General features: G+C 40.9%; 1 long non-coding RNA gene and 1 pseudogene across 1 annotated transcript in view; both read right to left on the reverse strand.

Annotated features, from left to right (window-relative positions):
* LOC128337602 (uncharacterized) overlaps positions 1-234 on the reverse strand; it is a 108,706-nt gene extending 108,472 nt beyond the window's left edge. Inside the window, exon 1 of the long non-coding RNA XR_008312333.1 lies at positions 148-234. This is a non-coding gene — a long non-coding RNA (uncharacterized LOC128337602). The remainder of the gene's footprint in view (positions 1-147) is intronic.
* Positions 235-13,222: 12,988 nt separating this feature from the next.
* Positions 13,223-13,281, reverse strand: LOC128341356 (uncharacterized; annotated as a pseudogene).
* Positions 13,282-15,926: the final 2,645 nt, after the last annotated feature.

Raw genomic sequence — 15,926 nt, forward strand, 5'->3', positions numbered from 1 at the left:
AAAAGAAGACATAATTGTCATTCTCCATTTTTTTTTCTTCATATAAAATTGCAAGATGTAGCAAGCATGAAAATACTATACACACAATGTTTTAAGTTACCCATCCTTAATCAGCTCATTTCAACACAAGGTCTTTGTAGGTTTTACCTGTTCTGTGTCAATTCTTATCTCTGATAGCTGAAATTACCGTACTTCCAGATGTTCTTATGCATTATTGAGGTCTTCTGCAGTAGATGCTGGAAAAGGTAAGATAAGGTTTTATTTCTTTGTAGTAGTCACAACGCTGAGATCAAAGACAGAAAAGTGCAGTGCTTAGTACGGAAAACTATGATGAACTTAACATTTATTTTTCAAGTAGCACGTCTGTCACAAAACTGCTCATCAATCTTCAGTTACCTATTTAGTGTTATCCGCTGAACCAATGCTGAATAGTTTTAAAGGTTTGAATATATATTTCTCTATACATGCATACATTAAAAAAATGAGTGCATACAGGCATCAGCACACAGAACACTACCACATTCTGTAATGTTGTTGCTGTATTTTGAACACCGTGTCAAACTGCTAGTGAAGTATTAAGCTGGATATTGACATTATTTCAAAAATTAAACATTTATAGCCCAGTCAGAAATGGGTTTACTTGGAAATCGGTCCACCTGATTTCAATAGGACTTACTTCCCAGTAAGTCTGCAGTTAAGTCTGCATTTTCAGCAAAAACAAGTTCTCAGATCATGTAAGGGTCACAGGTCACAGTTTGCCAGAACAAAAACTCATGCTATATTCTAATAGAGTTGATTTATGTTGCTTTGATTTTGCTGACTACTACTTCATTTATCTATATTATATTTATTATATATATAATACACATGTATATATACGGTACATTTAGCTATATGTATATTAAAGCAAATAGCAAAATCTTGTTATCTTTTAAGTGCTATCTCTTCATCAGACAAGAATTCAGTGATAATTATTAGGAAAATTGTAGCTTTTTATCATATAGGCAGAGGACCGTGCCTTTTTATTCTGCATTTGTTTTATGTTTAAAAGTTCCTTTTATACTAACAAGTTTCTAGAAGAAAATGTCATTGCTCTGGGAGGAATAAAGAAACAACCACAATAAAGTCTTTCTTTATTGAGATTTCTTTTGAAGTTTTATTTCTTCTTCTTCTTCTCTTTTTGTAGAAAATGGCTGAATGCAAAACATGGAGCCCAACCAGTATGCATACATACTCAGATACAAGTCCTTCTGTGTTCAATGGGGCTTAGTAAGTGCCATCAGACTGCAGTCTTACTGGAACGATACCTACCCATTTTCAGTTGTTTGGGTTTGTTAACAAGGTATTAGCAGTTAGTGTAGAAATGATAGTTAATGGAAGTGCCCCTTTATTTTTTGTGTAGTTGCAATCATTAGGCAGTCCACTGCTAAAGCCTGTTAGACTTTTACTTCCTACTAATTACATCATCAGATCATCATCCTAGTGAAATCGGTAGCAGGGTACTTGTATACAGCTAAATCCTGCTTCTAATTACTATTTTAGTCTCTTTTCCTCATGACATGTTGGTGATAGATCATTATTTTTTCAGCAATTTGTTCGCATTTATATGCAATATAATTGGATCTGATTAATTATTATGATTAATGACTGCAGAATTTCCTTGCAAAGCTATTAATACTGGTAGTATCAAATGAAAGACAGGGACAAATTAAAGCCAATGGAGTCCTGTTGCTTGCACTTATAATGCCTAGGCTACAGTAACCCTTTGCTGATCTGATCTCTTGTTTTTAAAAAAAATGGAATCTGCCCTTAAATTTTCTGATAGAGACAGAATGCCAAAGGAATCAGAAAAAATGGGCTGGGGCTGGGTTTCTTACAGGGTCATGCATTCAAGTACTTTAATGTGTGCAATTTTATTGTGCATGATGAACTGATAGATATTTTTCCCCAAATTAGATAACTGTAGGAGCACTCTTTCAAAGCAGGGAGGATATAGCGCAAATTTGTCTGAGACACATTTTTGGATTTATCATATTTGCAACAAACATGATAACATAAAGCAGTTAATTTTCATTAAATGCCATGTTACTAAATTTTCAAAGGACATATTTATGTAGTGGAGGTTGTATTTTAAATTACCTCCTTGCTTAGAAATAGGATATTACATGTTTTTAGAAAGCAAACAATGGCTGAGTAGCTTAGGGGATCGACATTCCTGTTACCTCTGGGACCTGACTTTAAATCTGGCTTTGAGCAAACTGAAGAAAAATCATTTCAGTCTAATGGCAGCAGCATATATATGAAAAAGATCAGATAGCAGAAGCTCCATGCAGGTGGCATAAAGCTCTATAAAAAATGGTTCAGGATCAGATGTGCTTTGAGAGTTTTGTGACTTGGAGAAGCTGGAGGATTTTTGCAAAGATTGTCTCAGTCTCAGAAAGAAGAAACTGATTGTGATTTCAATCTATAATAAGCAGCAGCCCTAATCATACCCTGAGCCAGAATAAGGTCTTTGATATCTGGGATGCCATGTTAAGGGACAATTTCTAGACGCATTTACCCTATTTGAGAACTGGAAATAGAGATACAAAATGCCTCATTACAAGTGGCATTCTGTGAACCACATAAAGTTCCATCTTCGTCTGCAGTCTCTCATGAGCAAATGAGAAGGGGGGGATGACACTGAAAGAAAACTTGAGGTGCTTTTTTAAAGTATGAAAAAGGGATAGCAAAATTAAGCTCTCCAGCCTTTTCTCTGTTAAATTAAGCAACCTGTATTCTGCAGCACCTCACACAATGTACAACACCAATGTTCAAGGGCTATAATCCTGCACAGTAGAGTCAAAGGAACTTAATGGTACTCAGTTGTAAACGTTTACAACCTTTACTGTATCATCAGGGGTATACAGAAGACTATATGCCAATATTTGCATAATTCAAAACGTCACTCACTAGTAGTATATTTAGCAATATTTTAAGAATTTTTGCATACTGTATATTTCATGTAATAAACCATTAATTGTATATATATCATCACTATTTTCTATGAACTCTAAGCAGAATACAATAAACTAAATCAGTATATATTAGATAGTCATTATCAATTGAGTTGTGCACTATGCCTTGTATTTTGTATTTCTGTCTGTGCTTATCATATTCTACTATAATTTGATTGTGTATTTTTAGATCTAAGTGATGATGATAGTAAATTGCTGCTTTGATAGTCCTGGAAAAATACAACTGACTACTAGGGATGTGCGAACAGGTTCTGTTCCAAACCAGTTCAAAGTCGAACCGGTTTGGTTCGAGATTGGACTGAACTCCCCCGGCCATTTTGGGGTGTGTGTGCAAATTTTTTTTTTTTTTAAAGAATTCAATTTCATTTCATGTTTTGTACTTACCCCCTCTGTGGGACTTCTCCAATGCCATGGGGGGGCGGTCTGCGGATGTTCACCCTCCCCCTGCCGGCCTTCCTTATGTATAAAAGTGCCCAGTTCAGGCAATCTTAGGTTCTTTCCGAGCCTTGCTCCCATCACAGAGGCCATTTTGGAGGCTGCTCCGCATGTGCAATGGGCCCTGCGTGGCCGGGACATGCACATGTACAGCAGCCTCCAAAATGGCCACTGCGATGAGACAAGGTCCGGAAAGGGTCATGAGCCCCACTGCCTCTTAAAATCATTTGGAGAGGTTTATCTGTGGTTGCCGTCAACTTGTTTGGCGGCTGCTCGAGAACAGGCCTTCTCCGTTGCTGCCCCTGGACTTTGGAATGCACTCCCTGTTGAACTAAGAACCTCCCCATCTCTGGCAATTTTTAAAAAGGCACTGAAGGCACATTTATTCACCCAGGCTTTTAATTAGATTGATGGTTTTTAATTTTTAATCTTTGTTTTAAATGATTTTAATGTTAAATGATTTTAATTGTTTAATTGAGTTAGTTTTGATTTTAATTGTAAACTGATTTCAATTCTTTTTATTTTGATGCAAACTGCCCTGAGCCATTTTTGGAAGGGTGGTATATAAATTAAATAATAAATAAATAAACAAACAAATAAATGGTTGAAGATCGCCCAAACTGGATGTTTTTATACATAAGGCCCCCTGTGCTTTTGAGGAAAGCTCTGCCAATCTTAGCTGCAAAATAAAATGGTCCAAGGAGGTAGAAAATGAGATCTCCAGGTTCTATGATTCTCCCGAAGGTAGAGATTTATTTGATTCCATTGTGCAAGCTCACCTCGGACCTCAAACAATTGTTGCATACGGGAAATTAGAAACTGCTTTTATGCAAAAGTTCCTACATTGTAGTAAGCTACATTCCACACAGACCTATAGTAAAAGAGCAGCTAATAACTGGTTTGATCTGCGTTGCAGGGCTTTACGTAAACAACTGCTGAGTATCTATAGAGAATACAGATCGGGTACAGAACAAACAGTCCCATCAATCTACTATCAATTTTAAAAGGCATACAAAAGTAGTCTTAAATATGCTAAACAACAAGCATTGCGAAATGTCTGGAACAAGCTTATCATGGCCACTACTAATAAAGATAGCCACACTTTTTGGAGATTGGTTTCGGCAACCGGTCGGGTTAAAATTCCTTGTAAAATTCCGGCTAGATCGTGGGAATCTCATTTTTTTGCTGTCTATAATGATGCCCAGCCTAGCCAGATCTTTGTTCCCCCTCTGATTGGGGAGTTGCCCCGTTGGCCTCCTGTTACGCCCGCTGAAATAACGGATCTAATAGGTCACCTTAAAAATGGAAAAGCTCCTGGTCCTGATCTTATTCTTCCTGAACTATTAAAATCTAATATAGAATGGTGGGCTTTAGTTCTAGCTAATTTATTTACATCGATCAATAGTTCAGGTGTTGTTCCAGAGCAATGGAAATCAGCAATAGTGGTTCCCGTATTCAAAAATGGTTCCCATTCAGACCCATCCAATTATCGACCCATTAGTTTGCTGTCAGTGGTTGGCAAATTATATGCTCTGTACCTTTTGGATAAGCTTGAGGCATGGATCTCAGAAAATCAAATTCTCGGGATTGAACAAGCAGGCTTTAGAGCAGGCCGCTCTACTCTCGATCATTGTATGATCTTGCACCATCTAGCAAAGAAATACTCTAGCGGCCCCAAATGTAAATTTTTTGTTGTCTTTATTGACTTAAAATCCGTGTTTGATTTTATCTCCAGATATTTATTATGGTCCAGACTTGAAAAAACAACAATAGATAAGAGATTGCTATTTTTGATGATGCAGCTTTATTCCAGTTCCTCATTACGGGTTAGATATGCTATCAATGGGGCCCTAACTGATTCTATCCCCTCTACTCGAGGGGTTAGACAGGGCTGTGTCTTGGCCCCGACACTGTTCAATCTCTTTATCAATGATTTGGCTCCATTTCTGGAGAGTGTGGACTCTCATGCCCCAAAGCTGGCTAACAAACGAGTGCCCATTTTACTCTATGCCAATGACGCAGCCGTGTTATCTCAGTCCAGATTAGGTTTACAAAGACTGTTGCGTGCTTTTCCCGGCTACTGCAATGATAACAAACTATCAGTTAACTACAAAAAAACAAAGGTCCTGGTTTTCTCTAAATCCAGGAAACTATATAAATGGGTAATAAATCAGAACCACATTGAGCAGGTTTACAACTATAAATATTTAGGCATATCATTTCAATATAATCTAAATTGGAAAACCCAAAGGCTGCCTTCAATTCACAAAGCCCACAATACCCTTAGTGCCTTTTGCGATTTTACTACTCTAAAGGGGGCCAGTTTGTTCCCATGGCGCTCCAGGTATTTCGTGCTAAGATCATGGCCCAACTACTTTCTGGAGTCCCGCTATGGATCCAGGGTGTAACAGCTGAACTGGAGAGAGTACAGTCTATTTTTCTGAGAGCAATTTTTGCAGTGCCTAGATGTGTGCCTTATTCTGCTCTATGTTTGGAATCTGGGTCTTTCTCTATTGTCTGTAAAGCCTGGGAGCTTACTTTCGCTAGATGGAGTAAACTCTGTTCTGAGATTCAGGAATTTTCTTTTTTCCAACATCTATGGGTGGATTCTTATCCTAAAACTTGGCTAACATTTGTAAATAATAAAATTATTCAACTGGGCCTTTCTCCTTCAGAACTCCTCACCTGGGAATATAATAAGGTGAAGGAAATATTGTTTCTCCGCTTGCACGATATTGAACGGCAGGAACTTATGTCTTCGGCCAATAGGACTTGCTCCCCTTTACATTTTGGGATTTTGCCACCCTGGGGAAATAGAGGTGCTAGTTATTTGACAACGCTACATTTTTCCAAATTTCGGGCTGCATTTGCCCGGGCCCGGTTCAATGTGTTGCCCTCTTCTCTTTTGGATCGGAGGTTTGCAAAAGATAATCCTGTTGCAGTTTTCTGCCCTTGTGGCATTGGCCTTCTGGAAACTGTCACCCATGTGTTGTTGTACTGCTCGTTGTATTGGGACACTAGAGAAGAGCTCATCTCCCCTTTGTTACTTAAATTTTCCGGAAGGTGTGATCTCTTTTATACTTATTACTGCCTCGCGGATTCGAGCCCTGGGACTACAGCAGTTGTGGCTAAATTTTTCTATATTGCCATTAGGTTGAGGTCCCTATTAAGTGCCTAACTGCAAGAGCTGTCTGTTGTTTTTAAATAATTTATTATTATTGATTGTAATCTGTCATATTGTGTTTTAGCATTGTTTTATTGACGTATTGTGTATATTTGTTACTACCATTTCTGCTGGCCAATGGCCGTAATAAAACTGATGATGATGATGATGATACATAAGGAAGGCTGGTGGGGGAGGGGAAACATCTGCAGAATCCCCTCCAGCCTCGGAGAAGCCCCCCGGAGTGGATAAGTTTATATATATTTGTGAACCCCTCCAAGCCAAACCGAACTGGGAAGGTTCAGGGGGAGAAAAACTGAATTGGCCTAGTCTAGTTTGAGGCCAGTTCAGCCTCAAACCAAACTGGGCCAGCCGGTTTTGTGCACACACCCTAACCACTACTATCATAGTAACTATTAAGTCTGCTATCCAGTTTATAATGGTTGACTAAATGGTCAAGGAAGCCACATAATATTCCTAACATGTCTAAAGCATATTCTTCTCCCCACCTACACCCTGCAACTGCACACACATATACACACACACATGGTTTCTTCTTCCCATACTTCATTATTCCAAGGCCAGCCTGTCTACCTCCCAAATCTAAGGTTACAGTAGGTATTTTACAAAGTATGCCATATATCCCCTCCATAAAAGTCAGAATTCGTTCATTTTAATACAAAAAACTAACTAGATTTATGATAGGGAAGGACTAAACTACATACTGTACTTCAAAAGTTACCTTTAAGCACTAAATCAAATCAAAAATAGGTATGTAAGATTTTAGTGATTTCTGAACAAATCATTTTTAAAGCATTAAGAGAAAAAGTAGTAACAGAATCTCAGAACTTGCCTAACCATGCTCAGAAGAACTTTTCCATTCAAGCACCTAAGCATCTCACTTAGCAAACATAAGAACAGCCCTGCTGGATCAGGCCCAAGGCCCATCTAGTCCAGCATCCTGTTTCACACAGTGGCCCACCAGATCTGAAATAACAGGAATGCTCTCTACTAATTATTGTAGCCAGAAGTGCATGTTATGCATCCAAATTTGCCAGGTTACCTGGCCGAAAACTAGGTTGGCCACTGGCAGCAGCGAAGGACTCCACTACCCTAGGAGCAAAACTTCTCCAGGCCACATATTTTGGATCACAGAACAGCCAGTTAAAGGAGTCCAGAAGTAAGAACTACTTGATGTAGAGGAGAATGGTGGCACAAGTAGGACCAAACAAAATTCTTCCTCTTTTTAAATCTTGACCTATGAGTATACACTGAAGCCACAATCTAAAGAACCACCCTGCTAATTCCACATCTGCAGTGCGCCTGATTTTGGGTTTCTCCAACAGGTGAACAAACTCCCAGAACAAACTTTACTTGTCCCAGAACAAACTCACTGTAAAATTGGGAGCGAGGGCAATTAGGGAGAATTTTTAAAATTTTGTGATATTTCTTCCAAGCAAGAAGCCCCACTCAGGCATAACAGACCATCTGTTGTGTGGATCTCCAGCCTAGATCATCTAAACTAGATTACCATTTCTAAAGAAAGGGAGATGATTTACCGTGAAATATAAGCACTTGTTGGGGGGGGGGGATTAATTAGTCCACTGTGGAAAGCCTAAGAGATGTTCCTTCAGCTGTAATCATTCAGAAGCATATTTGTTAATGGTATTAGCTTAATCCAAACTCAGGTGTATGCCCGAGATGTATACCTGGGAACTTAAATTTCTAATATTTATGAACTGGGAGTTTTTGCATAGCTCTGTTTTCTAATTATAAAGTCAATATTGGGGTGGGGTGTGGGGAGAAAAAGGAAATTGTTCTTTCGAAACCATTTATCAGTGCCATTTTTTCAGGTGCGTTACAGTAGTTGAAATTGCTTTCCAACATTTTGCCAAGGTTAATTAGTGTCACTGATGTTAATCTACCCACTTGCTTATTCCCTGGAGTTGGTAATGGCGCCACACTAAGAGCTATCAAACTTTTGCTCTTAATTTTATCTTCACTTCTATCTTGCTCATTTGTTATCAGGGAAGAACTGTGATTCTTCCAAAAGATTATAATTATGGAGAAATTGTGCTGAAATACTTCACAATGTATAATGAATAAAATGTTATATGTATCTAAGTCAAAATGCACCAAACAAACCATCCCCCAACAACAGAGTGAAGAGAGACCCTAGTGCAAATGAATCACAGCTCTTTATTACTGTTTCTGCAGAGGCACCCTTGACTGATCCCTACTTCCTCGTTCATAACCACTACCACTACCAATTACCACTACCAATTAGAGGCCCTTATTGCATGGAGCACAAGTGTCAGGAGGAATGTAGAACATGAAGATGGGGAGAGAGAAAAACCCAGCTAATTTCAGCACTAGAAATATAACAAATTACAGGCCTCCAAAATATATACAAGTTAAACAATTCTGTAGAATATGTTACAAATCAAACAAATGACTATAGGACTACAACAGGGGTATAGCTATAATTGAGCAGATAGGTTCAAACACCAACCCCCAAACCCAACCCCACCCCTGGAGCTCCCAGCTCCATCCCTGCCTATTTTCTTCATTATCTCCCTCACTCCAAGGGGCCATTGGGAGAGGGGCGAATATGGGGCCCCTCTCCCTAGCTACACCCCGGGACTACAAACATCCATGTATGGTGTCTTTGCCTGTTCCTCAGAACAAGGCAAGATATGGAATTCCATTATGTTGAAAAGTTCCACTGTTTTGCCAGAATCAAACGGCCCACATGACTTACTGCTAGAAAACAAATAGACTTGTAGATCATGTGAGGTGCTATTCCAATACAAAAGAGCTTTTGGAAATGATTATTGAATGATATATTCAAACTGTGTTTTGTTTTGTTTTTGTGGTGGGGTGGTGGAATGCCTATACCTTTACTAGCTTAATGACAAGCAAAAGAACAATCAGTAGATGAAAATGATTTATATGTCACCTCTCTCACTAAGATGCAAGGTAGCTAACAATAATAGGAAATATGGCAATAAAACAATCAATAAAAGTACCATAAATATTAAGAGGTAAGCAAATAAAATAAAAAGAGCAAGAGAGAAGCAGTAGCACTTAAAGAGTCCAAGATGGCGACATAGCAGCAGTGTGTCTTAAGCACTCTCTAAACTGATGTCCTTTTTGTGGAACTTGGGAGGTTTATTTTAAGTATTTTATCAGGAATTGTTTTATTTTGTACGGTGGAGCCGCATTGTGGAATTAGTGTCATGGAATTGTTTTATTTTGCACTGTGGAACAGCAAAGATTGGACTGCTGGACAGAGAGCCAGAGACAATAGCCTTGGTCAGCAACTCCCTGCAGGCCTTCAGAACTATAAGTTGAAAGGTCTTTAAAAGCACAAATGGGGCCAAAAAAGCAATCATGCCCATTATGCAAGGAGCAGCCAAAGCAGAAAAACAATTAAAGATAGACCCATTATTGATGGGGAAGGAATAGTAGCTCTTAAAACACTGTAGCACTGCTGGGGGAGGGGATGCAGGGGCTCTAAAGGAAAGATCCTTAAGATCTTTGGAAATCTTGAAAGAGCATTGAAAGATAGGCAGCGAAGAGGCCAGACAGTGGTAGGGAGTTCCACAGAGCAGGGGACCACGACTAAAAAGGCCCTCCCTGCAGAGAGCTGGAGCAAGGATCTCATTCCTGCCAACCATGTAAGATAAAATTCTTTCCAGCCTGAAAAATAATATTAATAGCAAGTCTGCAAATGCAAGAGATTCCATAAATATAACCATTTATTTTACAACAGACCTTTAGATTTCAGTAACACTGGATATGGTAATGACTTATCTTTTGACCATGTTCAAGAACAAAGCAAATTTATGTGGCAACTGCCAGCTACACCAATTACAGCTAAGCAAATAAAGGGGAAGAGAATGGTTCATAAACATTTTCAAGTTCACCTCAAAAGTGCTCTGATTGTTTGCCATTGGGGGAGATGAAATGCATCAGTACAGTTTTCAAAAATTTGCAAATGGGTGCAAAAATGACACAGGGAGGGTGTAGGAGCAGCCTACCAGCACCAGGAAAGCAATTTTTATAACAGCTTTGCAGTGCTGTGCATTAAAGAATCAACACAGTTTCTACTGCATTTATACTTCATATATTCTTTTCCCCACAGAAGGAAAATAGATATAAGGATTCCAAAAGATATAAATTGGGCTCAGAGGAGTAGTGCAGGATGTGTTGCAGATAGCTATCTATGTTAACAATTATTAGGAAATTTGGAGAAGGAATTACAGGTACCTCCTCCACATGGATATTAGGGATGTGCACGGAACGGTTTTCCCCGGTTTGGTTCACCCTGGGCAGCTTGGGCTCAGCCTCAATCGAGCTGAGGCCCGGTCGGGTCCGGCTGTTGACCGGTATACTTGCAAAGGGGAATCTGGCAAATATTCCCCTTTACAAGAAAAGGGCTTTGCAAAAAGTAAATGGGAGGTGAGGGAGGGAAAAGGTAGTCTTTACCTTTATCTTTAAAAATGCAGTGGTGGGGAGTGGGGAGGGCAAAGGCTCCTCCAATCCCCACGCGCAGAGGGCACTCCAATGGTGGCCATGAGTGCTCAGAGGCCCCAAATGGGCCGCAGCCAGCCCAGCCTGTCACTTGGGAAGCTTGTGGAGGCCTAGAAGAGCCACTGCTGCTGCTGTCCCCACCGCATTTTAAAAGGTAAAGGTAAAGACTACCTTTTCCCTCCTCCCCCCTGCCCCCACATTTATTTTCTGCAAAGCCCTTTACTTGTAAAGAGGACTCCTTGCTGGATTCCCCTTTACAGGTACACTCCCTTGGCCCCTTCAGCTGGCTCACGAGCAGAGTTGAGCTGGGCTTAGATCGAGTCGAACTCAGACCAGCTTCACGTTTTATGGGGCTGGGCTGGTTTGAGCGCAAACCTTTGAGCTGAGCCAGCTCGAACTCAAGCCTGGATCGATTCAAGTCTGCTCATACACCCCAATGGATCTTAGGTTGCTCGGTTTATGTTGCTTTAATAGATATGTGGCATGTTTAATCACATTTACTGCTGCCGGTATCTTTCTTTACCCACTATCTACCAAGTAGTACATCTTCAAAGCTGTCAGGCAACGTAGTATCTAAACATAAACAGAGTGCATTTTCCCACTAGACCCAGTGAGTCAAGCGATAAATGGAAACAAAGAGGTTTCCATTTATTTGTGTCTCTAGGTAACACAGAAAGAAACACCAAAGTAGTATATTATACAAACTGCCAACAGAGGGCCCTGAACATACAAAGAGCACATTTCTCCCTTTTGAACCACAGGGTCACTTTTGAACCATAATGCTGTACTGTCTACAAAGCAGGAGGGAAGGCGCTCTTGGCATTCTTTTAAACTATATACAGAGATCCCATCCGCTGTGAGCAGAATTATATGAGCATGGTACGTGTACTGCACGGGAGGAGGTAGATTCCTTCTTTTGTTAAGAGGGAATGTTCCATTATTCCCTTCCCAATGGTTTTTTGTTTTTGTTTTTAATGATCACCCTCACATTTACACCCAAATCTTTGATTCTTCTGCCCCTTACCAGTAGGATTTACACTAGAGTAAACATGAAGGACATATTGTTAGGCAGCTGCTGTAGACAGAAAAGAGGCTCAAGACGCCAGCAATCTCTACTCCGAACAGGGGTCATGTTAGGCACAAGAGGCGGCTTGCTATGGTGGATCAGCTGATCTAAGGCGAAAGGCAGGTGACAGCCATCTTTATTGAGGGAAAACATCACTCCTGGGAAGAATCAATGAGGTTACGGTATATGACATGTGTTGTGATGTGTGCCCTCAGCGGATTCCCCTGCTATAATGGGACATCAATGGCTTGAAACTCAAGAAATACTCAATAGATTTTTCTTCCCCTCCAAAACAAACAAAAATGAAAAGTACACATTCCACTATGGACCTGAATTTTTAGATATGTTCAAAAGGACAAGAGTGAAGAGGAAGATGGGTTACTCAGGGCTGAATATAGATCACCAATAGGTGACATAATAAAGTAATAATAATAATAAATGTTATTTGTTAGCTGCCCCATAACAAATTGTTCTCTAGGCAGCTCACCACACAGCATTAAAACGTCAAGTAAAAAAGACATAAAGCACATGACATCACAGCACAAAAAATAATAATAATACAAAATACAGTATAAAAGAACTTTTTAGACTCAGTATTCAAAATCAAATTTAAAAGTCCTGAGTGAACAGAAAGGTCTTTACCTGGCATCTAAAAGAACAAAGTGATGGTGCCAGGCGAACCTCACTGGGGAGGCTGTTCAATAAATGGAATGCATCCACCAAAACCGCTCTCTCTCTAGTAGCCACCCACCTCACCTCATTTGGCAGGGGCACAATTTATTTTATTTTATTTATTTATTTATTTTCATTTATATCCCACTCTTCCTCCAAGGAGCCCAGAGCGGTGTACATAGTTAAGTTTCTCCGCACAACAACCCTGTGAGGTAGGTTAGGCTGAGAGAGAAGTGACTGGCCCAGAGTCACCCAGCAAGTCTCATGGCTGAATGGGGATTTGAACTTGGGTCTCCCCAGTCCTAGTCCAGCCACTACACCACGCTGGCTCTTCCATGCTCATCTTCTCTGTATCATTCCAATTTTAGTATATGTGCTGCCAAAGCAAGCACTAAGAGCAGGGCCTCCAAATAAGACCTTAAGGCCCACGACGGGACATCAGCTTCTTAGATCACCTTTGCACATAATGCCAAACGGCGAAGGGGTCCCATTTCATGGTTGTCCAAATGCACGAAACCGCAGTTTCATCACAAAAGCGAGTTTCCGAACTGAAACCATAATCTGAACTTTTGGTTTGTAATGAATTTCACTACCCCAGCCTGAGGTTGGAAGGAGGCATCATGTCGTCTGAATTCTGCCGCCGCCGTAACCTGGGTTTTGTGTTTTGGCTGCTGCCAAAACCATAGAGAGGGTGGCTCAGACCAGCGAAGAAATGTTCCAGATCGATGCCTGCCATGCTTCTCACTTGTGCCTCTTGAGCATTTGCCCCGCCCCCACCCCAGCTGTCTCTGCACTCCTCCAACCATTGCCCAGCAACCGGGAGGCTGTGTTGCCATGTCCCAAGCTTCACAGCATGTCAAAGGGGAAAGCCATAGTGAGGGATGCCCACTTTTCACTGAGTCTCATCCCCCCCCAAGTTGTCAATCTGCAGGAAAAGGGGATGGAATGACAAGATATGCACTTTGTTTTCTCCACACATCACGTGATTAAGAAGACCTTGCACAAGGGTCTGGGTTGAAAGGCTGGGTTGGAATTATTGTGTGTGTCTGCTCTATTTTTGGTACAAATTTGGAGAGGGGGCACAGCACACAAGCATGCAGTCTACAGCATTACTCATGAGAATAGCCAAACTTGACTATTGCAATGGTCTCTATGTGGGGCTGCCTTTGTACGTAGTTCAGAAACTTCAGTTAGTTCAAAATGCGGCAGCCAGATTGGTCTCGGGGGCAACCCGGAGAGACCATATTATGCCAGTTATGAAACAGTTGCACAGGCTGCCGATATGTTTCCAGGCAAAATACAAAGTGCTGATTATTGCCTTTAAAGCCCTGAATGGCTTAGGTCCGAGTTATCTTAGAGAGCGCCTTCTTCTGCACGATCCCCACCGCACATTAAGGTCATCTGAGGAAGTCCATCTTCATTTACCACCAACACGTCTGGTGGCAACTAAGAGGCAGGCCTTCTCTGTAGCTGCTCCTGGGCTGTGGAATGCACTCCTGGCAGAAATCTGCAATCTGAGTTCATTATTGGCCTTCAGGAGAGCCCTTAAGACCTCTCTGTTTGGACTGGCCTTCCAGGGTTTTTTAACTGTTTTTAAAACATTAAGGTTTGGCCTGGTTTTCCAGGGTTTTAAAAACTGTTTTAAATGTTTTAGTAATGGCTTTGTGTTGTTTTTACAGTTTTCAATTTTAACAGTTAATTGATTTTAGTTTTATTTTAATGTAAACCGCCCCGAGCCATTTTTGGAAGAGCGCTATAGAAATCAAATAAATAAATAAATATAAATATAAAAACCATCTTGGGGAATGCCAGGCTGAATCGCTAATAATAATGTGTGATGACATCCCTTCTCCCACGGACCGCGCTCTCATGAGAGTGGCAGGCCATAGAGACACGCATGCAGACTGGAGTGCAGTCACCACTCAGCCCCATTGCTAGATCCACACAAGCCCCAGGGAAGGGGACCACACCAACCCCTTTCCATGTTGCAGCAACTTGCAGACTGGAGGGGTGAAAGTGCTCACTCTGGCAGTCTGGTCACCCCTTGGCACATATACATGTTCATTTTTGCCCAAAATGGCCACCCCAATTACTAGGGATCACAGAGAATAGTGGCTTCCCTAACCTACAATTCCCTGTGGCAACTGCTCTGCATATGCCGGAATGCCAGTCCCAGCCTTGGAGTTTTAAATGTGTACTAGTAGGAGCCATGCCCGATCTTGCCAGAGCATATTACACCTATTTTGAAAGTGCTGCACTGGCTGCCAATTTGTTTCCAGATTCAGTTCAAGGTGTTGGTTATTACCTTTAAAGGCCTTAAAAGTTTGGGCCCTGGATACCTGAAGGACCGCCTGCTCCCAAGGGTTTTTGCCAGTCCAACAAGATCATTGGAGGGGGCAGGGTCTTTGCTCCATATGCTGACACTGAGAGAGGCTAAATTGTTGTGCAGGGCCTTCTCTGTCACTGCCCCCAGGGTCTGGAATGCTCTACCAGTGAATGTCCACTCTTTGGCATCTGTGGATGCTTTTAATAAACAATTAAAGACCTTTTTATTTGTTCAGGCTTTTACACCTTAGGGAGCATCAGGTTTCTCAGGTTTCCTGCTTCTGTTTATCTTTTTTATGGTTGGTTTTTTTTGGGGGGGGGGGTATGGTTTTTACTGTTTAACTGATGTAAGGTTTTAAATGTGATTTTTATGAATTTTTATTGTATTTTCACCTTGGGGTGCCTTATGAAAGGCGGTATAAAAATTGAACAATATAGATAGATAGATAGATAGATAGATAGATGATAGATAGATAGATAGCCAAAAAGGCACAATTGACCCTTGAAGATAATGGCCAATGGCTACCACCGCACTGACCCCTTGCCCACAGACTGGCAACATGAGCACTATGGAGCTTGATGGGAGGACGCCTTGGGAGGAGGACACCTTGGGAGGAGGAGGGAAGAGCTCCTCTGCCCTAGAACCGGAGGTTGCCTGACTTGGATTGGAAGATTGTCTGTGGGACAATTCTAGGGTTCAAGGATTAAACTC

This window comes from Hemicordylus capensis, chromosome 1 (genome assembly GCF_027244095.1).
Source record: "Hemicordylus capensis ecotype Gifberg chromosome 1, rHemCap1.1.pri, whole genome shotgun sequence".
Classification (NCBI taxonomy): Eukaryota; Metazoa; Chordata; class Lepidosauria; order Squamata; family Cordylidae; genus Hemicordylus; species Hemicordylus capensis.